Raw genomic sequence first — 21,233 nt, 5'->3', positions numbered from 1 at the left:
CATAGGAAAACCTTTCCCGCAACCCCATAGAAAACCTTTCCTTTCCATAGCGTTGGCAAAAGATGACAAAAATGCCTGTACTTTGTAAATTTACATATTGAAGACCAGCAGCCAATAAAATTCGTCAGTGTGGGTGACAGAGACAAGGGGCTCCCATGGCCCAGCCAAGGCTGGCCTCAGTAAACAGAGTGGCCATATTACGATGGCAATGAGTGTTATTCAATATCTGGGAAGCTTTGCAGTGGAATTCGAGCAAGCATAGGTGGGAGGCAACGTGAACAATGGCGGTGTGACTTTTATGAGAACGTAATGCATGTGATGGAAGGGTATTGGGCGCATTGGCCAGACAAGCATTTGAGTCGGACCTGAAAAGTACCCAGCTGAATAGGCAGATTCAAAGGCAGTACAGTGTTGTTTTCACAGAAGCACGAGGATTGCGCCAGATGGAAAACAGTGGCAAATCAGAATGGCTTAACCTTTGTGAAATGGAAGTAGGCCAGCATGCAACAGCCGGAACTTGTCGCTTGGGTCCCCCAGGGCAGCGCACAAAAGGGCCCACGGCAATTGTGTTTACCGGGGCGACGCAAGGTGTTTGGTCCATGTGGAGATTTGCACAGCTAACAAATCAGAACCCACATAATCGACAGCACAGACACCAAGCAACCCTAAGAACAGGGGAGCTGTCTCTATTTTTCACCAGAATAATAAGCAGCTAACCACTCAGTTTGTGTTCCCTTCCTCCAACCCTCCTGAAAGGGAGAGAGGAACGGTCATCAATAGCAGACAGCAGCTGCATAAATGCAACACTGTCCACTTGCTTCACGCTCAGAAGAGAACACTTCAACTCTTCCTCGTGGTTAGCGAAGACCAGACACTTTCGAACACATTTCCTCAGTTAAGAACTATAGAAATGATCCCTGAAAGTATAGTCTTAATAGCACAAAGGGCAGCCCAGGCAGGTGGAAGAAGCTGCCACCCATCTCACTTAGGGTGGGAAAGCGTCTATCGTCCCAAAGGCAACAAAAAGCCCCTCCATTTCTGCATAGGAAAACCTTTCCCGCAACACCATAGAAAACATTTCCTATCCATAGCGTTGGCAAAAGATGACAAAAATGCCTGTACTTTGTAAATTTACATATTGAAGACCAGCAGCCAATAAAATTCGTCAGTGTGGATGACAGAGACAAGGGGCTCCCATGGCCCAGCCAAGGCTGGCCTCAGTAAACAGAGTGGCCATATTACGATGGCAATGAGTGTTATTCAATATCTGGGAAGCTTTGCAGTGGAATTCGAGCAAGCATAAGTGGGAGGCAACGTGAACAATGGCGGTGTGACTTTTATGAGAACGTAATGCATGTGATGGAAGGGTATTGCGCGCATTGGCCAGACAAGCATTTGAGTCGGACCTGAAAAGTACCCAGCTGAATAGGCAGTTTCAAAGGCAGTACAGTGTTGTTTTCACAGAAGCACGAGGATTGCGCCAGATGAAAAACAGTGGCAAATCAGAATGGCTTAACCTTTGTGAAATGGAAGTAGGCCAGCATGCAACAGCCGGAACTTGTCGCTTGGGTCCCCCAGGGCAGCGCACAAAAGGGCCCACGGCCAATTGTGTTTACCGGGGCGACGCAAGGTGTTTGGTCCATGTGGAGATTTGCACAGCTAACAAATCAGAACCCACATAATCGACAGCACAGACACCAAGCAACCCTAAGAACAGGGGAGCTGTCTCTATTTTTCACCAGAATAATAAGCAGCTAACCACTCAGTTTGTGTTCCCTTCCTCCAACCCTCCTGAAAGGGAGAGAGGAACGGTCATCAATAGCAGACAGCAGCTGCATAAATGCAACACTGTCCACTTGCTTCACGCTCAGAAGAGAACACTTCAACTCTTCCTCGTGGTTAGCCAAGACCAGACACTTTCGAACACATTTCCTCAGTTAAGAACTATAGAAATGACCCCTGAAAGTATAGTCTTAATAGCACAAAGGGCAGCCCAGGCAGGTGGAAGAAGCTGCCACCCATCTCACTTAGGGTGGGAAAGCGTCTATCGTCCCAAAGGCAACAAAAAGCCCCCCCATTTCTGCATAGGAAAACCTTTCCCGCAACCCCATAGAAAACCTTTCCTTTCCATAGCGTTGGCAAAAGATGACAAAAATGCCTGTACTTTGTAAATTTACATATTGAAGACCAGCAGCCAATAAAATTCGTCAGTGTGGATGACAGAGACAAGGGGCTCCCATGGCCCAGCCAAGGCTGGCCTCAGTAAACAGAGTGGCCATATTACGATGGCAATGAGTGTTATTCAATATCTGGGAAGCTTTGCAGTGGAATTCGAGCAAGCATAAGTGGGAGGCAACGTGAACAATGGCGGTGTGACTTTTATGAGAACGTAATGCATGTGATGGAAGGGTATTGCGCGCATTGGCCAGACAAGCATTTGAGTCGGACCTGAAAAGTACCCAGCTGAATAGGCAGATTCAAATCCCCCAAAGGGGCAGTACAGTGTTGTTTTCACAGAAGCACGAGGATTGCGCCAGATGGAAAACAGTGGCAAATCAGAATGGCTTAACCTTTGTGAAATGGAAGTAGGCCAGCATGCAACAGCCGGAACTTGTCGCTTGGGTCCCCCAGGGCAGCGCACAAAAGGGCCCACGGCCAATTGGGTTTACCGGGGCGACGCAAGGTGTTTGGTCCATGTGGAGATTTGCACAGCTAACAAATCAGAACCCACATAATCGACAGAACAGACACCAAGCAACCCTAAGAACAGGGGAGCTGTCTCTATTTTTCACCAGAATAATAAGCAGCTAACCACTCAGTTTGTGTTCCCTTCCTCCAACCCTCCTGAAAGGGAGAGAGGAACGGTCATCAATAGCAGACAGCAGCTGCATAAATGCAACACTGTCCACTTGCTTCACTGCTCAGAAGAGAACACTTCAACTCTTCCTCGTGGTTAGCGAAGACCAGACACTTTCGAACACATTTCCTCAGTTAAGAACTATAGAAATGATCCCTGAAAGTATAGTCTTAATAGCACAAAGGGCAGCCCAGGCAGGTGGAAGAAGCTGCCACCCATCTCACTTAGGGTGGGAAAGCGTCTATCGTCCCAAAGGCAACAAAAAGCCCCTCCATTTCTGCATAGGAAAACCTTTCCCGCAACACCATAGAAAACATTTCCTATCCATAGCGTTGGCAAAAGATGACAAAAATGCCTGTACTTTGTAAATTTACATATTGAAGACCAGCAGCCAATAAAATTCGTCAGTGTGGATGACAGAGACAAGGGGCTCCCATGGCCCAGCCAAGGCTGGCCTCAGTAAACAGAGTGGCCATATTACGATGGCAATGAGTGTTATTCAATATCTGGGAAGCTTTGCAGTGGAATTCGAGCAAGCATAAGTGGGAGGCAACGTGAACAATGGCGGTGTGACTTTTATGAGAACGTAATGCATGTGATGGAAGGGTATTGCGCGCATTGGCCAGACAAGCATTTGAGTCGGACCTGAAAAGTACCCAGCTGAATAGGCAGATTCAAATCCCCCAAAGGGGCAGTACAGTGTTGTTTTCACAGAAGCACGAGGATTGCGCCAGATGGAAAACAGTGGCAAATCAGAATGGCTTAACCTTTGTGAAATGGAAGTAGGCCAGCATGCAACAGCCGGAACTTGTCGCTTGGGTCCCCCAGGGCAGCGCACAAAAGGGCCCACGGCCAATTGTGTTTACCGGGGCGACGCAAGGTGTTTGGTCCATGTGGAGATTTGCACAGCTAACAAATCAGAACCCACATAATCGACAGCACAGACACCAAGCAACCCTAAGAACAGGGGAGCTGTCTCTATTTTTCACCAGAATAATAAGCAGCTAACCACTCAGTTTGTGTTCCCTTCCTCCAACCCTCCTGAAAGGGAGAGAGGAACGGTCATCAATAGCAGACAGCAGCTGCATAAATGCAACACTGTCCACTAGCGAAGACCAGACACTTTCGAACACATTTCCTCAGTTAAGAACTATAGAAATGACCCCTGAAAGTATAGTCTTAATAGCACAAAGGGCAGCCCAGGCAGGTGGAAGAAGCTGCCACCCATCTCACTTAGGGTGGGAAAGCGTCTATCGTCCCAAAGGCAACAAAAAGCCCCCCCATTTCTGCATAGGAAAACCTTTCCCGCAACCCCATAGAAAACCTTTCCTTTCCATAGCGTTGGCAAAAGATGACAAAAATGCCTGTACTTTGTAAATTTACATATTGAAGACCAGCAGCCAATAAAATTCGTCAGTGTGGATGACAGAGACAAGGGGCTCCCATGGCCCAGCCAAGGCTGGCCTCAGTAAACAGAGTGGCCATATTACGATGGCAATGAGTGTTATTCAATATCTGGGAAGCTTTGCAGTGGAATTCGAGCAAGCATAAGTGGGAGGCAACGTGAACAATGGCGGTGTGACTTTTATGAGAACGTAATGCATGTGATGGAAGGGTATTGCGCGCATTGGCCAGACAAGCATTTGAGTCGGACCTGAAAAGTACCCAGCTGAATAGGCAGATTCAAATCCCCCAAAGGGGCAGTACAGTGTTGTTTTCACAGAAGCACGAGGATTGCGCCAGATGGAAAACAGTGGCAAATCAGAATGGCTTAACCTTTGTGAAATGGAAGTAGGCCAGCATGCAACAGCGGGAACTTGTCGCTTGGGTCCCCCAGGGCAGCGCACAAAAGGGCCCACGGCAATTGTGTTTACCGGGGCGACGCAAGGTGTTTGGTCCATGTGGAGATTTGCACAGCTAACAAATCAGAACCCACATAATCGACAGCACAGACACCAAGCAACCCTAAGAACAGGGGAGCTGTCTCTATTTTTCACCAGAATAATAAGCAGCTAACCACTCAGTTTGTGTTCCCTTCCTCCAACCCTCCTGAAAGGGAGAGAGGAACGGTCATCAATAGCAGACAGCAGCTGCATAAATGCAACACTGTCCACTTGCTTCACGCTCAGAAGAGAACACTTCAACTCTTCCTCGTGGTTAGCGAAGACCAGACACTTTCGAACACATTTCCTCAGTTAAGAACTATAGAAATGATCCCTGAAAGTATAGTCTTAATAGCACAAAGGGCAGCCCAGGCAGGTGGAAGAAGCTGCCACCCATCTCACTTAGGGTGGGAAAGCGTCTATCGTCCCAAAGGCAACAAAAAGCCCCTCCATTTCTGCATAGGAAAACCTTTCCCGCAACACCATAGAAAACATTTCCTATCCATAGCGTTGGCAAAAGATGACAAAAATGCCTGTACTTTGTAAATTTACATATTGAAGACCAGCAGCCAATAAAATTCGTCAGTGTGGATGACAGAGACAAGGGGCTCCCATGGCCCAGCCAAGGCTGGCCTCAGTAAACAGAGTGGCCATATTACGATGGCAATGAGTGTTATTCAATATCTGGGAAGCTTTGCAGTGGAATTCGAGCAAGCATAAGTGGGAGGCAACGTGAACAATGGCGGTGTGACTTTTATGAGAACGTAATGCATGTGATGGAAGGGTATTGGGCGCATTGGCCAGACAAGCATTTGAGTCGGACCTGAAAAGTACCCAGCTGAATAGGCAGATTCAAAGGCAGTACAGTGTTGTTTTCACAGAAGCACGAGGATTGCGCCAGATGGAAAACAGTGGCAAATCAGAATGGCTTAACCTTTGTGAAATGGAAGTAGGCCAGCATGCAACAGCCGGAACTTGTCGCTTGGGTCCCCCAGGGCAGCGCACAAAAGGGCCCACGGCCAATTGTGTTTACCGGGGCGACGCAAGGTGTTTGGTCCATGTGGAGATTTGCACAGCTAACAAATCAGAACCCACATAATCGACAGCACAGACACCAAGCAACCCTAAGAACAGGGGAGCTGTCTCTATTTTTCACCAGAATAATAAGCAGCTAACCACTCAGTTTGTGTTCCCTTCCTCCAACCCTCCTGAAAGGGAGAGAGGAACGGTCATCAATAGCAGACAGCAGCTGCATAAATGCAACACTGTCCACTTGCTTCACGCTCAGAAGAGAACACTTCAACTCTTCCTCGTGGTTAGCGAAGACCAGACACTTTCGAACACATTTCCTCAGTTAAGAACTATAGAAATGATCCCTGAAAGTATAGTCTTAATAGCACAAAGGGCAGCCCAGGCAGGTGGAAGAAGCTGCCACCCATCTCACTTAGGGTGGGAAAGCGTCTATCGTCCCAAAGGCAACAAAAAGCCCCTCCATTTCTGCATAGGAAAACCTTTCCCGCAACACCATAGAAAACATTTCCTATCCATAGCGTTGGCAAAAGATGACAAAAATGCCTGTACTTTGTAAATTTACATATTGAAGACCAGCAGCCAATAAAATTCGTCAGTGTGGATGACAGAGACAAGGGGCTCCCATGGCCCAGCCAAGGCTGGCCTCAGTAAACAGAGTGGCCATATTACGATGGCAATGAGTGTTATTCAATATCTGGGAAGCTTTGCAGTGGAATTCGAGCAAGCATAAGTGGGAGGCAACGTGAACAATGGCGGTGTGACTTTTATGAGAACGTAATGCATGTGATGGAAGGGTATTGCGCGCATTGGCCAGACAAGCATTTGAGTCGGACCTGAAAAGTACCCAGCTGAATAGGCAGATTCAAATCCCCCAAAGGGGCAGTACAGTGTTGTTTTCACAGAAGCACGAGGATTGCGCCAGATGGAAAACAGTGGCAAATCAGAATGGCTTAACCTTTGTGAAATGGAAGTAGGCCAGCATGCAACAGCCGGAACTTGTCGCTTGGGTCCCCCAGGGCAGCGCACAAAAGGGCCCACGGCCAATTGTGTTTACCGGGGCGACGCAAGGTGTTTGGTCCATGTGGAGATTTGCACAGCTAACAAATCAGAACCCACATAATCGACAGCACAGACACCAAGCAACCCTAAGAACAGGGGAGCTGTCTCTATTTTTCACCAGAATAATAAGCAGCTAACCACTCAGTTTGTGTTCCCTTCCTCCAACCCTCCTGAAAGGGAGAGAGGAACGGTCATCAATAGCAGACAGCAGCTGCATAAATGCAACACTGTCCACTTGCTTCACGCTCAGAAGAGAACACTTCAACTCTTCCTCGTGGTTAGCGAAGACCAGACACTTTCGAACACATTTCCTCAGTTAAGAACTATAGAAATGATCCCTGAAAGTATAGATTTAATAGCACAAAGGGCAGCCCAGGCAGGTGGAAGAAGCTGCCACCCATCTCACTTAGGGTGGGAAAGCGTCTATCGTCCCAAAGGCAACAAAAAGCCCCTCCATTTCTGCATAGGAAAACCTTTCCCGCAACACCATAGAAAACATTTCCTATCCATAGCGTTGGCAAAAGATGACAAAAATGCCTGTACTTTGTAAATTTACATATTGAAGACCAGCAGCCAATAAAATTCGTCAGTGTGGATGACAGAGACAAGGGGCTCCCATGGCCCAGCCAAGGCTGGCCTCAGTAAACAGAGTGGCCATATTACGATGGCAATGAGTGTTATTCAATATCTGGGAAGCTTTGCAGTGGAATTCGAGCAAGCATAAGTGGGAGGCAACGTGAACAATGGTGGTGTGACTTTTATGAGAACGTAATGCATGTGATGGAAGGGTATTGGGCGCATTGGCCAGACAAGCATTTGAGTCGGACCTGAAAAGTACCCAGCTGAATAGGCAGATTCAAAGGCAGTACAGTGTTGTTTTCACAGAAGCACGAGGATTGCGCCAGATGGAAAACAGTGGCAAATCAGAATGGCTTAACCTTTGTGAAATGGAAGTAGGCCAGCATGCAACAGCCGGAACTTGTCGCTTGGGTCCCCCAGGGCAGCGCACAAAAGGGCCCACGGCCAATTGTGTTTACCGGGGCGACGCAAGGTGTTTGGTCCATGTGGAGATTTGCACAGCTAACAAATCAGAACCCACATAATCGACAGCACAGACACCAAGCAACCCTAAGAACAGGGGAGCTGTCTCTATTTTTCACCAGAATAATAAGCAGCTAACCACTCAGTTTGTGTTCCCTTCCTCCAACCCTCCTGAAAGGGAGAGAGGAACGGTCATCAATAGCAGACAGCAGCTGCATAAATGCAACACTGTCCACTTGCTTCACGCTCAGAAGAGAACACTTCAACTCTTCCTCGTGGTTAGCGAAGACCAGACACTTTCGAACACATTTCCTCAGTTAAGAACTATAGAAATGATCCCTGAAAGTATAGTCTTAATAGCACAAAGGGCAGCCCAGGCAGGTGGAAGAAGCTGCCACCCATCTCACTTAGGGTGGGAAAGCGTCTATCGTCCCAAAGGCAACAAAAAGCCCCCCCATTTCTGCATAGGAAAACCTTTCCCGCAACCCCATAGAAAACCTTTCCTTTCCATAGCGTTGGCAAAAGATGACAAAAATGCCTGTACTTTGTAAATTTACATATTGAAGACCAGCAGCCAATAAAATTCGTCAGTGTGGGTGACAGAGACAAGGGGCTCCCATGGCCCAGCCAAGGCTGGCCTCAGTAAACAGAGTGGCCATATTACGATGGCAATGAGTGTTATTCAATATCTGGGAAGCTTTGCAGTGGAATTCGAGCAAGCATAGGTGGGAGGCAACGTGAACAATGGCGGTGTGACTTTTATGAGAACGTAATGCATGTGATGGAAGGGTATTGGGCGCATTGGCCAGACAAGCATTTGAGTCGGACCTGAAAAGTACCCAGCTGAATAGGCAGATTCAAAGGCAGTACAGTGTTGTTTTCACAGAAGCACGAGGATTGCGCCAGATGGAAAACAGTGGCAAATCAGAATGGCTTAACCTTTGTGAAATGGAAGTAGGCCAGCATGCAACAGCCGGAACTTGTCGCTTGGGTCCCCCAGGGCAGCGCACAAAAGGGCCCACGGCAATTGTGTTTACCGGGGCGACGCAAGGTGTTTGGTCCATGTGGAGATTTGCACAGCTAACAAATCAGAACCCACATAATCGACAGCACAGGCACCAAGCAACCCTAAGAACAGGGGAGCTGTCTCTATTTTTCACCAGAATAATAAGCAGCTAACCACTCAGTTTGTGTTCCCTTCCTCCAACCCTCCTGAAAGGGAGAGAGGAACGGTCATCAATAGCAGACAGCAGCTGCATAAATGCAACACTGTCCACTTGCTTCACGCTCAGAAGAGAACACTTCAACTCTTCCTCGTGGTTAGCGAAGACCAGACACTTTCGAACACATTTCCTCAGTTAAGAACTATAGAAATGATCCCTGAAAGTATAGTCTTAATAGCACAAAGGGCAGCCCAGGCAGGTGGAAGAAGCTGCCACCCATCTCACTTAGGGTGGGAAAGCGTCTATCGTCCCAAAGGCAACAAAAAGCCCCTCCATTTCTGCATAGGAAAACCTTTCCCGCAACACCATAGAAAACATTTCCTATCCATAGCGTTGGCAAAAGATGACAAAAATGCCTGTACTTTGTAAATTTACATATTGAAGACCAGCAGCCAATAAAATTCGTCAGTGTGGATGACAGAGACAAGGGGCTCCCATGGCCCAGCCAAGGCTGGCCTCAGTAAACAGAGTGGCCATATTACGATGGCAATGAGTGTTATTCAATATCTGGGAAGCTTTGCAGTGGAATTCGAGCAAGCATAAGTGGGAGGCAACGTGAACAATGGCGGTGTGACTTTTATGAGAACGTAATGCATGTGATGGAAGGGTATTGCGCGCATTGGCCAGACAAGCATTTGAGTCGGACCTGAAAAGTACCCAGCTGAATAGGCAGTTTCAAAGGCAGTACAGTGTTGTTTTCACAGAAGCACGAGGATTGCGCCAGATGAAAAACAGTGGCAAATCAGAATGGCTTAACCTTTGTGAAATGGAAGTAGGCCAGCATGCAACAGCCGGAACTTGTCGCTTGGGTCCCCCAGGGCAGCGCACAAAAGGGCCCACGGCCAATTGTGTTTACCGGGGCGACGCAAGGTGTTTGGTCCATGTGGAGATTTGCACAGCTAACAAATCAGAACCCACATAATCGACAGCACAGACACCAAGCAACCCTAAGAACAGGGGAGCTGTCTCTATTTTTCACCAGAATAATAAGCAGCTAACCACTCAGTTTGTGTTCCCTTCCTCCAACCCTCCCGAAAGGGAGAGAGGAACGGTCATCAATAGCAGACAGCAGCTGCATAAATGCAACACTGTCCACTTGCTTCACGCTCAGAAGAGAACACTTCAACTCTTCCTCGTGGTTAGCCAAGACCAGACACTTTCGAACACATTTCCTCAGTTAAGAACTATAGAAATGACCCCTGAAAGTATAGTCTTAATAGCACAAAGGGCAGCCCAGGCAGGTGGAAGAAGCTGCCACCCATCTCACTTAGGGTGGGAAAGCGTCTATCGTCCCAAAGGCAACAAAAAGCCCCCCCATTTCTGCATAGGAAAACCTTTCCCGCAACCCCATAGAAAACCTTTCCTTTCCATAGCGTTGGCAAAAGATGACAAAAATGCCTGTACTTTGTAAATTTACATATTGAAGACCAGCAGCCAATAAAATTCGTCAGTGTGGATGACAGAGACAAGGGGCTCCCATGGCCCAGCCAAGGCTGGCCTCAGTAAACAGAGTGGCCATATTACGATGGCAATGAGTGTTATTCAATATCTGGGAAGCTTTGCAGTGGAATTCGAGCAAGCATAAGTGGGAGGCAACGTGAACAATGGCGGTGTGACTTTTATGAGAACGTAATGCATGTGATGGAAGGGTATTGCGCGCATTGGCCAGACAAGCATTTGAGTCGGACCTGAAAAGTACCCAGCTGAATAGGCAGATTCAAATCCCCCAAAGGGGCAGTACAGTGTTGTTTTCACAGAAGCACGAGGATTGCGCCAGATGGAAAACAGTGGCAAATCAGAATGGCTTAACCTTTGTGAAATGGAAGTAGGCCAGCATGCAACAGCCGGAACTTGTCGCTTGGGTCCCCCAGGGCAGCGCACAAAAGGGCCCACGGCCAATTGTGTTTACCGGGGCGACGCAAGGTGTTTGGTCCATGTGGAGATTTGCACAGCTAACAAATCAGAACCCACATAATCGACAGAACAGACACCAAGCAACCCTAAGAACAGGGGAGCTGTCTCTATTTTTCACCAGAATAATAAGCAGCTAACCACTCAGTTTGTGTTCCCTTCCTCCAACCCTCCTGAAAGGGAGAGAGGAACGGTCATCAATAGCAGACAGCAGCTGCATAAATGCAACACTGTCCACTTGCTTCACTGCTCAGAAGAGAACACTTCAACTCTTCCTCGTGGTTAGCGAAGACCAGACACTTTCGAACACATTTCCTCAGTTAAGAACTATAGAAATGATCCCTGAAAGTATAGTCTTAATAGCACAAAGGGCAGCCCAGGCAGGTGGAAGAAGCTGCCACCCATCTCACTTAGGGTGGGAAAGCGTCTATCGTCCCAAAGGCAACAAAAAGCCCCTCCATTTCTGCATAGGAAAACCTTTCCCGCAACACCATAGAAAACATTTCCTATCCATAGCGTTGGCAAAAGATGACAAAAATGCCTGTACTTTGTAAATTTACATATTGAAGACCAGCAGCCAATAAAATTCGTCAGTGTGGATGACAGAGACAAGGGGCTCCCATGGCCCAGCCAAGGCTGGCCTCAGTAAACAGAGTGGCCATATTACGATGGCAATGAGTGTTATTCAATATCTGGGAAGCTTTGCAGTGGAATTCGAGCAAGCATAAGTGGGAGGCAACGTGAACAATGGCGGTGTGACTTTTATGAGAACGTAATGCATGTGATGGAAGGGTATTGCGCGCATTGGCCAGACAAGCATTTGAGTCGGACCTGAAAAGTACCCAGCTGAATAGGCAGATTCAAATCCCCCAAAGGGGCAGTACAGTGTTGTTTTCACAGAAGCACGAGGATTGCGCCAGATGGAAAACAGTGGCAAATCAGAATGGCTTAACCTTTGTGAAATGGAAGTAGGCCAGCATGCAACAGCCGGAACTTGTCGCTTGGGTCCCCCAGGGCAGCGCACAAAAGGGCCCACGGCCAATTGTGTTTACCGGGGCGACGCAAGGTGTTTGGTCCATGTGGAGATTTGCACAGCTAACAAATCAGAACCCACATAATCGACAGCACAGACACCAAGCAACCCTAAGAACAGGGGAGCTGTCTCTATTTTTCACCAGAATAATAAGCAGCTAACCACTCAGTTTGTGTTCCCTTCCTCCAACCCTCCTGAAAGGGAGAGAGGAACGGTCATCAATAGCAGACAGCAGCTGCATAAATGCAACACTGTCCACTAGCGAAGACCAGACACTTTCGAACACATTTCCTCAGTTAAGAACTATAGAAATGACCCCTGAAAGTATAGTCTTAATAGCACAAAGGGCAGCCCAGGCAGGTGGAAGAAGCTGCCACCCATCTCACTTAGGGTGGGAAAGCGTCTATCGTCCCAAAGGCAACAAAAAGCCCCCCCATTTCTGCATAGGAAAACCTTTCCCGCAACCCCATAGAAAACCTTTCCTTTCCATAGCGTTGGCAAAAGATGACAAAAATGCCTGTACTTTGTAAATTTACATATTGAAGACCAGCAGCCAATAAAATTCGTCAGTGTGGATGACAGAGACAAGGGGCTCCCATGGCCCAGCCAAGGCTGGCCTCAGTAAACAGAGTGGCCATATTACGATGGCAATGAGTGTTATTCAATATCTGGGAAGCTTTGCAGTGGAATTCGAGCAAGCATAAGTGGGAGGCAACGTGAACAATGGCGGTGTGACTTTTATGAGAACGTAATGCATGTGATGGAAGGGTATTGCGCGCATTGGCCAGACAAGCATTTGAGTCGGACCTGAAAAGTACCCAGCTGAATAGGCAGATTCAAATCCCCCAAAGGGGCAGTACAGTGTTGTTTTCACAGAAGCACGAGGATTGCGCCAGATGGAAAACAGTGGCAAATCAGAATGGCTTAACCTTTGTGAAATGGAAGTAGGCCAGCATGCAACAGCCGGAACTTGTCGCTTGGGTCCCCCAGGGCAGCGCACAAAAGGGCCCACGGCCAATTGTGTTTACCGGGGCGACGCAAGGTGTTTGGTCCATGTGGAGATTTGCACAGCTAACAAATCAGAACCCACATAATCGACAGCACAGACACCAAGCAACCCTAAGAACAGGGGAGCTGTCTCTATTTTTCACCAGAATAATAAGCAGCTAACCACTCAGTTTGTGTTCCCTTCCTCCAACCCTCCTGAAAGGGAGAGAGGAACGGTCATCAATAGCAGACAGCAGCTGCATAAATGCAACACTGTCCACTTGCTTCACGCTCAGAAGAGAACACTTCAACTCTTCCTCGTGGTTAGCGAAGACCAGACACTTTCGAACACATTTCCTCAGTTAAGAACTATAGAAATGACCCCTGAAAGTATAGTCTTAATAGCACAAAGGGCAGCCCAGGCAGGTGGAAGAAGCTGCCACCCATCTCACTTAGGGTGGGAAAGCGTCTATCGTCCCAAAGGCAACAAAAAGCCCCCCCATTTCTGCATAGGAAAACCTTTCCCGCAACCCCATAGAAAACCTTTCCTTTCCATAGCGTTGGCAAAAGATGACAAAAATGCCTGTACTTTGTAAATTTACATATTGAAGACCAGCAGCCAATAAAATTCGTCAGTGTGGATGACAGAGACAAGGGGCTCCCATGGCCCAGCCAAGGCTGGCCTCAGTAAACAGAGTGGCCATATTACGATGGCAATGAGTGTTATTCAATATCTGGGAAGCTTTGCAGTGGAATTCGAGCAAGCATAAGTGGGAGGCAACGTGAACAATGGCGGTGTGACTTTTATGAGAACGTAATGCATGTGATGGAAGGGTATTGCGCGCATTGGCCAGACAAGCATTTGAGTCGGACCTGAAAAGTACCCAGCTGAATAGGCAGATTCAAATCCCCCAAAGGGGCAGTACAGTGTTGTTTTCACAGAAGCACGAGGATTGCGCCAGATGGAAAACAGTGGCAAATCAGAATGGCTTAACCTTTGTGAAATGGAAGTAGGCCAGCATGCAACAGCCGGAACTTGTCGCTTGGGTCCCCCAGGGCAGCGCACAAAAGGGCCCACGGCCAATTGTGTTTACCGGGGCGACGCAAGGTGTTTGGTCCATGTGGAGATTTGCACAGCTAACAAATCAGAACCCACATAATCGACAGCACAGACACCAAGCAACCCTAAGAACAGGGGAGCTGTCTCTATTTTTCACCAGAATAATAAGCAGCTAACCACTCAGTTTGTGTTCCCTTCCTCCAACCCTCCTGAAAGGGAGAGAGGAACGGTCATCAATAGCAGACAGCAGCTGCATAAATGCAACACTGTCCACTTGCTTCACGCTCAGAAGAGAACACTTCAACTCTTCCTCGTGGTTAGCGAAGACCAGACACTTTCGAACACATTTCCTCAGTTAAGAACTATAGAAATGATCCCTGAAAGTATAGTCTTAATAGCACAAAGGGCAGCCCAGGCAGGTGGAAGAAGCTGCCACCCATCTCACTTAGGGTGGGAAAGCGTCTATCGTCCCAAAGGCAACAAAAAGCCCCTCCATTTCTGCATAGGAAAACCTTTCCCGCAACACCATAGAAAACATTTCCTATCCATAGCGTTGGCAAAAGATGACAAAAATGCCTGTACTTTGTAAATTTACATATTGAAGACCAGCAGCCAATAAAATTCGTCAGTGTGGATGACAGAGACAAGGGGCTCCCATGGCCCAGCCAAGGCTGGCCTCAGTAAACAGAGTGGCCATATTACGATGGCAATGAGTGTTATTCAATATCTGGGAAGCTTTGCAGTGGAATTCGAGCAAGCATAAGTGGGAGGCAACGTGAACAATGGCGGTGTGACTTTTATGAGAACGTAATGCATGTGATGGAAGGGTATTGCGCGCATTGGCCAGACAAGCATTTGAGTCGGACCTGAAAAGTACCCAGCTGAATAGGCAGATTCAAAGGCAGTACAGTGTTGTTTTCACAGAAGCACGAGGATTGCGCCAGATGAAAAACAGTGGCAAATCAGAATGGCTTAACCTTTGTGAAATGGAAGTAGGCCAGCATGCAACAGCCGGAACTTGTCGCTTGGGTCCCCCAGGGCAGCGCACAAAAGGGCCCACGGCCAATTGTGTTTACCGGGGCGACGCAAGGTGTTTGGTCCATGTGGAGATTTGCACAGCTAACAAATCAGAACCCACATAATCGACAGCACAGACACCAAGCAACCCTAAGAACAGGGGAGCTGTCTCTATTTTTCACCAGAATAATAAGCAGCTAACCACTCAGTTTGTGTTCCCCTTCCTCCAACCCTCCTGAAAGGGAGAGAGGAACGGTCATCAATAGCAGACAGCAGCTGCATAAATGCAACACTGTCCACTTGCTTCACGCTCAGAAGAGAACACTTCAACTCTTCCTCGTGGTTAGCGAAGACCAGACACTTTCGAACACATTTCCTCAGTTAAGAACTATAGAAATGATCCCTGAAAGTATAGTCTTAATAGCACAAAGGGCAGCCCAGGCAGGTGGAAGAAGCTGCCACCCATCTCACTTAGGGTGGGAAAGCGTCTATCGTCCCAAAGGCAACAAAAAGCCCCTCCATTTCTGCATAGGAAAACCTTTCCCGCAACACCATAGAAAACATTTCCTATCCATAGCGTTGGCAAAAGATGACAAAAATGCCTGTACTTTGTAAATTTACATATTGAAGACCAGCAGCCAATAAAATTCGTCAGTGTGGATGACAGAGACAAGGGGCTCCCATGGCCCAGCCAAGGCTGGCCTCAGTAAACAGAGTGGCCATATTACGATGGCAATGAGTGTTATTCAATATCTGGGAAGCTTTGCAGTGGAATTCGAGCAAGCATAAGTGGGAGGCAACGTGAACAATGGCGGTGTGACTTTTATGAGAACGTAATGCATGTGATGGAAGGGTATTGCGCGCATTGGCCAGACAAGCATTTGAGTCGGACCTGAAAAGTACCCAGCTGAATAGGCAGATTCAAAGGCAGTACAGTGTTGTTTTCACAGAAGCACGAGGATTGCGCCAGATGAAAAACAGTGGCAAATCAGAATGGCTTAACCTTTGTGAAATGGAAGTAGGCCAGCATGCAACAGCCGGAACTTGTCGCTTGGGTCCCCCAGGGCAGCGCACAAAAGGGCCCACGGCAATTGTGTTTACCGGGGCGACGCAAGGTGTTTGGTCCATGTGGAGATTTGCACAGCTAACAAATCAGAACCCACATAATCGACAGCACAGACACCAAGCAACCCTAAGAACAGGGGAGCTGTCTCTATTTTTCACCAGAATAATAAGCAGCTAACCACTCAGTTTGTGTTCCCTTCCTCCAACCCTCCTGAAAGGGAGAGAGGAACGGTCATCAATAGCAGACAGCAGCTGCATAAATGCAACACTGTCCACTTGCTTCACGCTCAGAAGAGAACACTTCAACTCTTCCTCGTGGTTAGCGAAGACCAGACACTTTCGAACACATTTCCTCAGTTAAGAACTATAGAAATGATCCCTGAAAGTATAGTCTTAATAGCACAAAGGGCAGCCCAGGCAGGTGGAAGAAGCTGCCACCCATCTCACTTAGGGTGGGAAAGCGTCTATCGTCCCAAAGGCAACAAAAAGCCCCTCCATTTCTGCATAGGAAAACCTTTCCCGCAACACCATAGAAAACATTTCCTATCCATAGCGTTGGCAAAAGATGACAAAAATGCCTGTACTTTGTAAATTTACATATTGAAGACCAGCAGCCAATAAAATTCGTCAGTGTGGATGACAGAGACAAGGGGCTCCCATGGCCCAGCCAAGGCTGGCCTCAGTAAACAGAGTGGCCATATTACGATGGCAATGAGTGTTATTCAATATCTGGGAAGCTTTGCAGTGGAATTCGAGCAAGCATAAGTGGGAGGCAACGTGAACAATGGCGGTGTGACTTTTATGAGAACGTAATGCATGTGATGGAAGGGTATTGCGCGCATTGGCCAGACAAGCATTTGAGTCGGACCTGAAAAGTACCCAGCTGAATAGGCAGATTCAAAGGCAGTACAGTGTTGTTTTCACAGAAGCACGAGGATTGCGCCAGATGAAAAACAGTGGCAAATCAGAATGGCTTAACCTTTGTGAAATGGAAGTAGGCCAGCATGCAACAGCCGGAACTTGTCGCTTGGGTCCCCCAGGGCAGCGCACAAAAGGGCCCACGGCCAATTGTGTTTACCGGGGCGACGCAAGGTGTTTGGTCCATGTGGAGATTTGCACAGCTAACAAATCAGAACCCACATAATCGACAGCACAGACACCAAGCAACCCTAAGAACAGGGGAGCTGTCTCTATTTTTCACCAGAATAATAAGCAGCTAACCACTCAGTTTGTGTTCCCTTCCTCCAACCCTCCTGAAAGGGAGAGAGGAACGGTCATCAATAGCAGACAGCAGCTGCATAAATGCAACACTGTCCACTTGCTTCACGCTCAGAAGAGAACACTTCAACTCTTCCTCGTTAGCCAAGACCAGACACTTTCGAACACATTTCCTCAGTTAAGAACTATAGAAATGACCCCTGAAAGTATAGTCTTAATAGCACAAAGGGCAGCCCAGGCAGGTGGAAGAAGCTGCCACCCATCTCACTTAGGGTGGGAAAGCGTCTATCGTCCCAAAGGCAACAAAAAGCCCCCCCATTTCTGCATAGGAAAACCTTTCCCGCAACCCCATAGAAAACCTTTCCTTTCCATAGCGTTGGCAAAAGATGACAAAAATGCCTGTACTTTGTAAATTTACATATTGAAGACCAGCAGCCAATAAAATTCGTCAGTGTGGATGACAGAGACAAGGGGCTCCCATGGCCCAGCCAAGGCTGGCCTCAGTAAACAGAGTGGCCATATTACGATGGCAATGAGTGTTATTCAATATCTGGGAAGCTTTGCAGTGGAATTCGAGCAAGCATAAGTGGGAGGCAACGTGAACAATGGTGGTGTGACTTTTATGAGAACGTAATGCATGTGATGGAAGGGTATTGGGCGCATTGGCCAGACAAGCATTTGAGTCGGACCTGAAAAGTACCCAGCTGAATAGGCAGATTCAAAGGCAGTACAGTGTTGTTTTCACAGAAGCACGAGGATTGCGCCAGATGGAAAACAGTGGCAAATCAGAATGGCTTAACCTTTGTGAAATGGAAGTAGGCCAGCATGCAACAGCCGGAACTTGTCGCTTGGGTCCCCCAGGGCAGCGCACAAAAGGGCCCACGGCCAATTGTGTTTACCGGGGCGACGCAAGGTGTTTGGTCCATGTGGAGATTTGCACAGCTAACAAATCAGAACCCACATAATCGACAGCACAGACACCAAGCAACCCTAAGAACAGGGGAGCTGTCTCTATTTTTCACCAGAATAATAAGCAGCTAACCACTCAGTTTGTGTTCCCTTCCTCCAACCCTCCTGAAAGGGAGAGAGGAACGGTCATCAATAGCAGACAGCAGCTGCATAAATGCAACACTGTCCACTTGCTTCACGCTCAGAAGAGAACACTTCAACTCTTCCTCGTGGTTAGCGAAGACCAGACACTTTCGAACACATTTCCTCAGTTAAGAACTATAGAAATGATCCCTGAAAGTATAGTCTTAATAGCACAAAGGGCAGCCCAGGCAGGTGGAAGAAGCTGCCACCCATCTCACTTAGGGTGGGAAAGCGTCTATCGTCCCAAAGGCAACAAAAAGCCCCCCCATTTCTGCATAGGAAAACCTTTCCCGCAACCCCATAGAAAACCTTTCCTTTCCATAGCGTTGGCAAAAGATGACAAAAATGCCTGTACTTTGTAAATTTACATATTGAAGACCAGCAGCCAATAAAATTCGTCAGTGTGGGTGACAGAGACAAGGGGCTCCCATGGCCCAGCCAAGGCTGGCCTCAGTAAACAGAGTGGCCATATTACGATGGCAATGAGTGTTATTCAATATCTGGGAAGCTTTGCAGTGGAATTCGAGCAAGCATAGGTGGGAGGCAACGTGAACAATGGCGGTGTGACTTTTATGAGAACGTAATGCATGTGATGGAAGGGTATTGGGCGCATTGGCCAGACAAGCATTTGAGTCGGACCTGAAAAGTACCCAGCTGAATAGGCAGATTCAAAGGCAGTACAGTGTTGTTTTCACAGAAGCACGAGGATTGCGCCAGATGGAAAACAGTGGCAAATCAGAATGGCTTAACCTTTGTGAAATGGAAGTAGGCCAGCATGCAACAGCCGGAACTTGTCGCTTGGGTCCCCCAGGGCAGCGCACAAAAGGGCCCACGGCAATTGTGTTTACCGGGGCGACGCAAGGTGTTTGGTCCATGTGGAGATTTGCACAGCTAACAAATCAGAACCCACATAATCGACAGCACAGACACCAAGCAACCCTAAGAACAGGGGAGCTGTCTCTATTTTTCACCAGAATAATAAGCAGCTAACCACTCAGTTTGTGTTCCCTTCCTCCAACCCTCCTGAAAGGGAGAGAGGAACGGTCATCAATAGCAGACAGCAGCTGCATAAATGCAACACTGTCCACTTGCTTCACGCTCAGAAGAGAACACTTCAACTCTTCCTCGTGGTTAGCGAAGACCAGACACTTTCGAACACATTTCCTCAGTTAAGAACTATAGAAATGATCCCTGAAAGTATAGTCTTAATAGCACAAAGGGCAGCCCAGGCAGGTGGAAGAAGCTGCCACCCATCTCACTTAGGGTGGGAAAGCGTCTATCGTCCCAAAGGCAACAAAAAGCCCCTCCATTTCTGCATAGGAAAACCTTTCCCGCAACACCATAGAAAACATTTCCTATCCATAGCGTTGGCAAAAGATGACAAAAATGCCTGTACTTTGTAAATTTACATATTGAAGACCAGCAGCCAATAAAATTCGTCAGTGTGGATGACAGAGACAAGGGGCTCCCATGGCCCAGCCAAGGCTGGCCTCAGTAAACAGAGTGGCCATATTACGATGGCAATGAGTGTTATTCAATATCTGGGAAGCTTTGCAGTGGAATTCGAGCAAGCATAAGTGGGAGGCAACGTGAACAATGGCGGTGTGACTTTTATGAGAACGTAATGCATGTGATGGAAGGGTATTGCGCGCATTGGCCAGACAAGCATTTGAGTCGGACCTGAAAAGTACCCAGCTGAATAGGCAGTTTCAAAGGCAGTACAGTGTTGTTTTCACAGAAGCACGAGGATTGCGCCAGATGAAAAACAGTGGCAAATCAGAATGGCTTAACCTTTGTGAAATGGAAGTAGGCCAGCATGCAACAGCCGGAACTTGTCGCTTGGGTCCCCCAGGGCAGCGCACAAAAGGGCCCACGGCCAATTGTGTTTACCGGGGCGACGCAAGGTGTTTGGTCCATGTGGAGATTTGCACAGCTAACAAATCAGAACCCACATAATCGACAGCACAGACACCAAGCAACCCTAAGAACAGGGGAGCTGTCTCTATTTTTCACCAGAATAATAAGCAGCTAACCACTCAGTTTGTGTTCCCTTCCTCCAACCCTCCTGAAAGGGAGAGAGGAACGGTCATCAATAGCAGACAACAGCTGCATAAATGCAACACTGTCCACTTGCTTCACGCTCAGAAGAGAACACTTCAACTCTTCCTCGTGGTTAGCCAAGACCAGACACTTTCGAACACATTTCCTCAGTTAAGAACTATAGAAATGACCCCTGAAAGTATAGTCTTAATAGCACAAAGGGCAGCCCAGGCAGGTGGAAGAAGCTGCCACCCATCTCACTTAGGGTGGGAAAGCGTCTATCGTCCCAAAGGCAACAAAAAGCCCCCCCATTTCTGCATAGGAAAACCTTTCCCGCAACCCCATAGAAAACCTTTCCTTTCCATAGCGTTGGCAAAAGATGACAAAAATGCCTGTACTTTGTAAATTTACATATTGAAGACCAGCAGCCAATAAAATTCGTCAGTGTGGATGACAGAGACAAGGGGCTCCCATGGCCCAGCCAAGGCTGGCCTCAGTAAACAGAGTGGCCATATTACGATGGCAATGAGTGTTATTCAATATCTGGGAAGCTTTGCAGTGGAATTCGAGCAAGCATAAGTGGGAGGCAACGTGAACAATGGCGGTGTGACTTTTATGAGAACGTAATGCATGTGATGGAAGGGTATTGCGCGCATTGGCCAGACAAGCATTTGAGTCGGACCTGAAAAGTACCCAGCTGAATAGGCAGATTCAA

General features: G+C 47.8%; 18 non-coding genes and 2 pseudogenes across 18 annotated transcripts; all 20 read right to left on the bottom strand.

Moving 5' to 3' along the window:
• Window positions 1-715: 715 nt before the first annotated feature.
• Window positions 716-933, bottom strand: LOC138490018 (small nucleolar RNA U3). The gene has a single exon (XR_011275095.1). It is a non-coding gene; the product is annotated as a small nucleolar RNA U3 (small nucleolar RNA).
• Window positions 934-1,757: 824 nt separating this feature from the next.
• Window positions 1,758-1,975, bottom strand: LOC138490252 (small nucleolar RNA U3). The gene has a single exon (XR_011275298.1). It is a non-coding gene; the product is annotated as a small nucleolar RNA U3 (small nucleolar RNA).
• An 835-nt stretch (window positions 1,976-2,810) lies between these two features.
• LOC138490434 (small nucleolar RNA U3) lies at window positions 2,811-3,029 on the bottom strand. The gene has a single exon (XR_011275462.1). It is a non-coding gene; the product is annotated as a small nucleolar RNA U3 (small nucleolar RNA).
• Window positions 3,030-3,869: 840 nt separating this feature from the next.
• LOC138490540 (small nucleolar RNA U3) lies at window positions 3,870-4,038 on the bottom strand (annotated as a pseudogene).
• Window positions 4,039-4,872: 834 nt separating this feature from the next.
• Window positions 4,873-5,090, bottom strand: LOC138490016 (small nucleolar RNA U3). The gene has a single exon (XR_011275094.1). It is a non-coding gene; the product is annotated as a small nucleolar RNA U3 (small nucleolar RNA).
• An 824-nt stretch (window positions 5,091-5,914) lies between these two features.
• On the bottom strand, window positions 5,915-6,132 carry LOC138490015 (small nucleolar RNA U3). Its single transcript, XR_011275093.1, has one exon. It is a non-coding gene; the product is annotated as a small nucleolar RNA U3 (small nucleolar RNA).
• Window positions 6,133-6,967: 835 nt separating this feature from the next.
• Window positions 6,968-7,185, bottom strand: LOC138490385 (small nucleolar RNA U3). The gene has a single exon (XR_011275418.1). It is a non-coding gene; the product is annotated as a small nucleolar RNA U3 (small nucleolar RNA).
• An 824-nt stretch (window positions 7,186-8,009) lies between these two features.
• LOC138490014 (small nucleolar RNA U3) lies at window positions 8,010-8,227 on the bottom strand. The gene has a single exon (XR_011275092.1). It is a non-coding gene; the product is annotated as a small nucleolar RNA U3 (small nucleolar RNA).
• An 823-nt stretch (window positions 8,228-9,050) lies between these two features.
• On the bottom strand, window positions 9,051-9,268 carry LOC138490013 (small nucleolar RNA U3). The gene has a single exon (XR_011275091.1). It is a non-coding gene; the product is annotated as a small nucleolar RNA U3 (small nucleolar RNA).
• Window positions 9,269-10,092: 824 nt separating this feature from the next.
• LOC138490224 (small nucleolar RNA U3) lies at window positions 10,093-10,310 on the bottom strand. The gene has a single exon (XR_011275274.1). It is a non-coding gene; the product is annotated as a small nucleolar RNA U3 (small nucleolar RNA).
• An 835-nt stretch (window positions 10,311-11,145) lies between these two features.
• On the bottom strand, window positions 11,146-11,364 carry LOC138490433 (small nucleolar RNA U3). The gene has a single exon (XR_011275461.1). It is a non-coding gene; the product is annotated as a small nucleolar RNA U3 (small nucleolar RNA).
• Window positions 11,365-12,204: 840 nt separating this feature from the next.
• LOC138490538 (small nucleolar RNA U3) lies at window positions 12,205-12,373 on the bottom strand (annotated as a pseudogene).
• Window positions 12,374-13,208: 835 nt separating this feature from the next.
• Window positions 13,209-13,426, bottom strand: LOC138490186 (small nucleolar RNA U3). The gene has a single exon (XR_011275239.1). It is a non-coding gene; the product is annotated as a small nucleolar RNA U3 (small nucleolar RNA).
• An 835-nt stretch (window positions 13,427-14,261) lies between these two features.
• On the bottom strand, window positions 14,262-14,479 carry LOC138490012 (small nucleolar RNA U3). Its single transcript, XR_011275090.1, has one exon. It is a non-coding gene; the product is annotated as a small nucleolar RNA U3 (small nucleolar RNA).
• An 824-nt stretch (window positions 14,480-15,303) lies between these two features.
• Window positions 15,304-15,522, bottom strand: LOC138490415 (small nucleolar RNA U3). Its single transcript, XR_011275446.1, has one exon. It is a non-coding gene; the product is annotated as a small nucleolar RNA U3 (small nucleolar RNA).
• Window positions 15,523-16,345: 823 nt separating this feature from the next.
• LOC138490010 (small nucleolar RNA U3) lies at window positions 16,346-16,563 on the bottom strand. Its single transcript, XR_011275089.1, has one exon. It is a non-coding gene; the product is annotated as a small nucleolar RNA U3 (small nucleolar RNA).
• An 824-nt stretch (window positions 16,564-17,387) lies between these two features.
• On the bottom strand, window positions 17,388-17,602 carry LOC138490458 (small nucleolar RNA U3). Its single transcript, XR_011275478.1, has one exon. It is a non-coding gene; the product is annotated as a small nucleolar RNA U3 (small nucleolar RNA).
• Window positions 17,603-18,426: 824 nt separating this feature from the next.
• LOC138490008 (small nucleolar RNA U3) lies at window positions 18,427-18,644 on the bottom strand. Its single transcript, XR_011275088.1, has one exon. It is a non-coding gene; the product is annotated as a small nucleolar RNA U3 (small nucleolar RNA).
• An 823-nt stretch (window positions 18,645-19,467) lies between these two features.
• On the bottom strand, window positions 19,468-19,685 carry LOC138490007 (small nucleolar RNA U3). The gene has a single exon (XR_011275087.1). It is a non-coding gene; the product is annotated as a small nucleolar RNA U3 (small nucleolar RNA).
• Window positions 19,686-20,509: 824 nt separating this feature from the next.
• On the bottom strand, window positions 20,510-20,727 carry LOC138490310 (small nucleolar RNA U3). The gene has a single exon (XR_011275351.1). It is a non-coding gene; the product is annotated as a small nucleolar RNA U3 (small nucleolar RNA).
• Window positions 20,728-21,233: the final 506 nt, after the last annotated feature.

Source organism: Ambystoma mexicanum, chromosome 9 (assembly GCF_040938575.1).
Source record: "Ambystoma mexicanum isolate Mex_15411 chromosome 9, UKY_AmexF1_1, whole genome shotgun sequence".
Classification (NCBI taxonomy): Eukaryota; Metazoa; Chordata; class Amphibia; order Caudata; family Ambystomatidae; genus Ambystoma; species Ambystoma mexicanum.
Note: the sequence above shows the minus strand (reverse complement) of the source record. Positions and strands in the feature narration are given on the sequence as shown.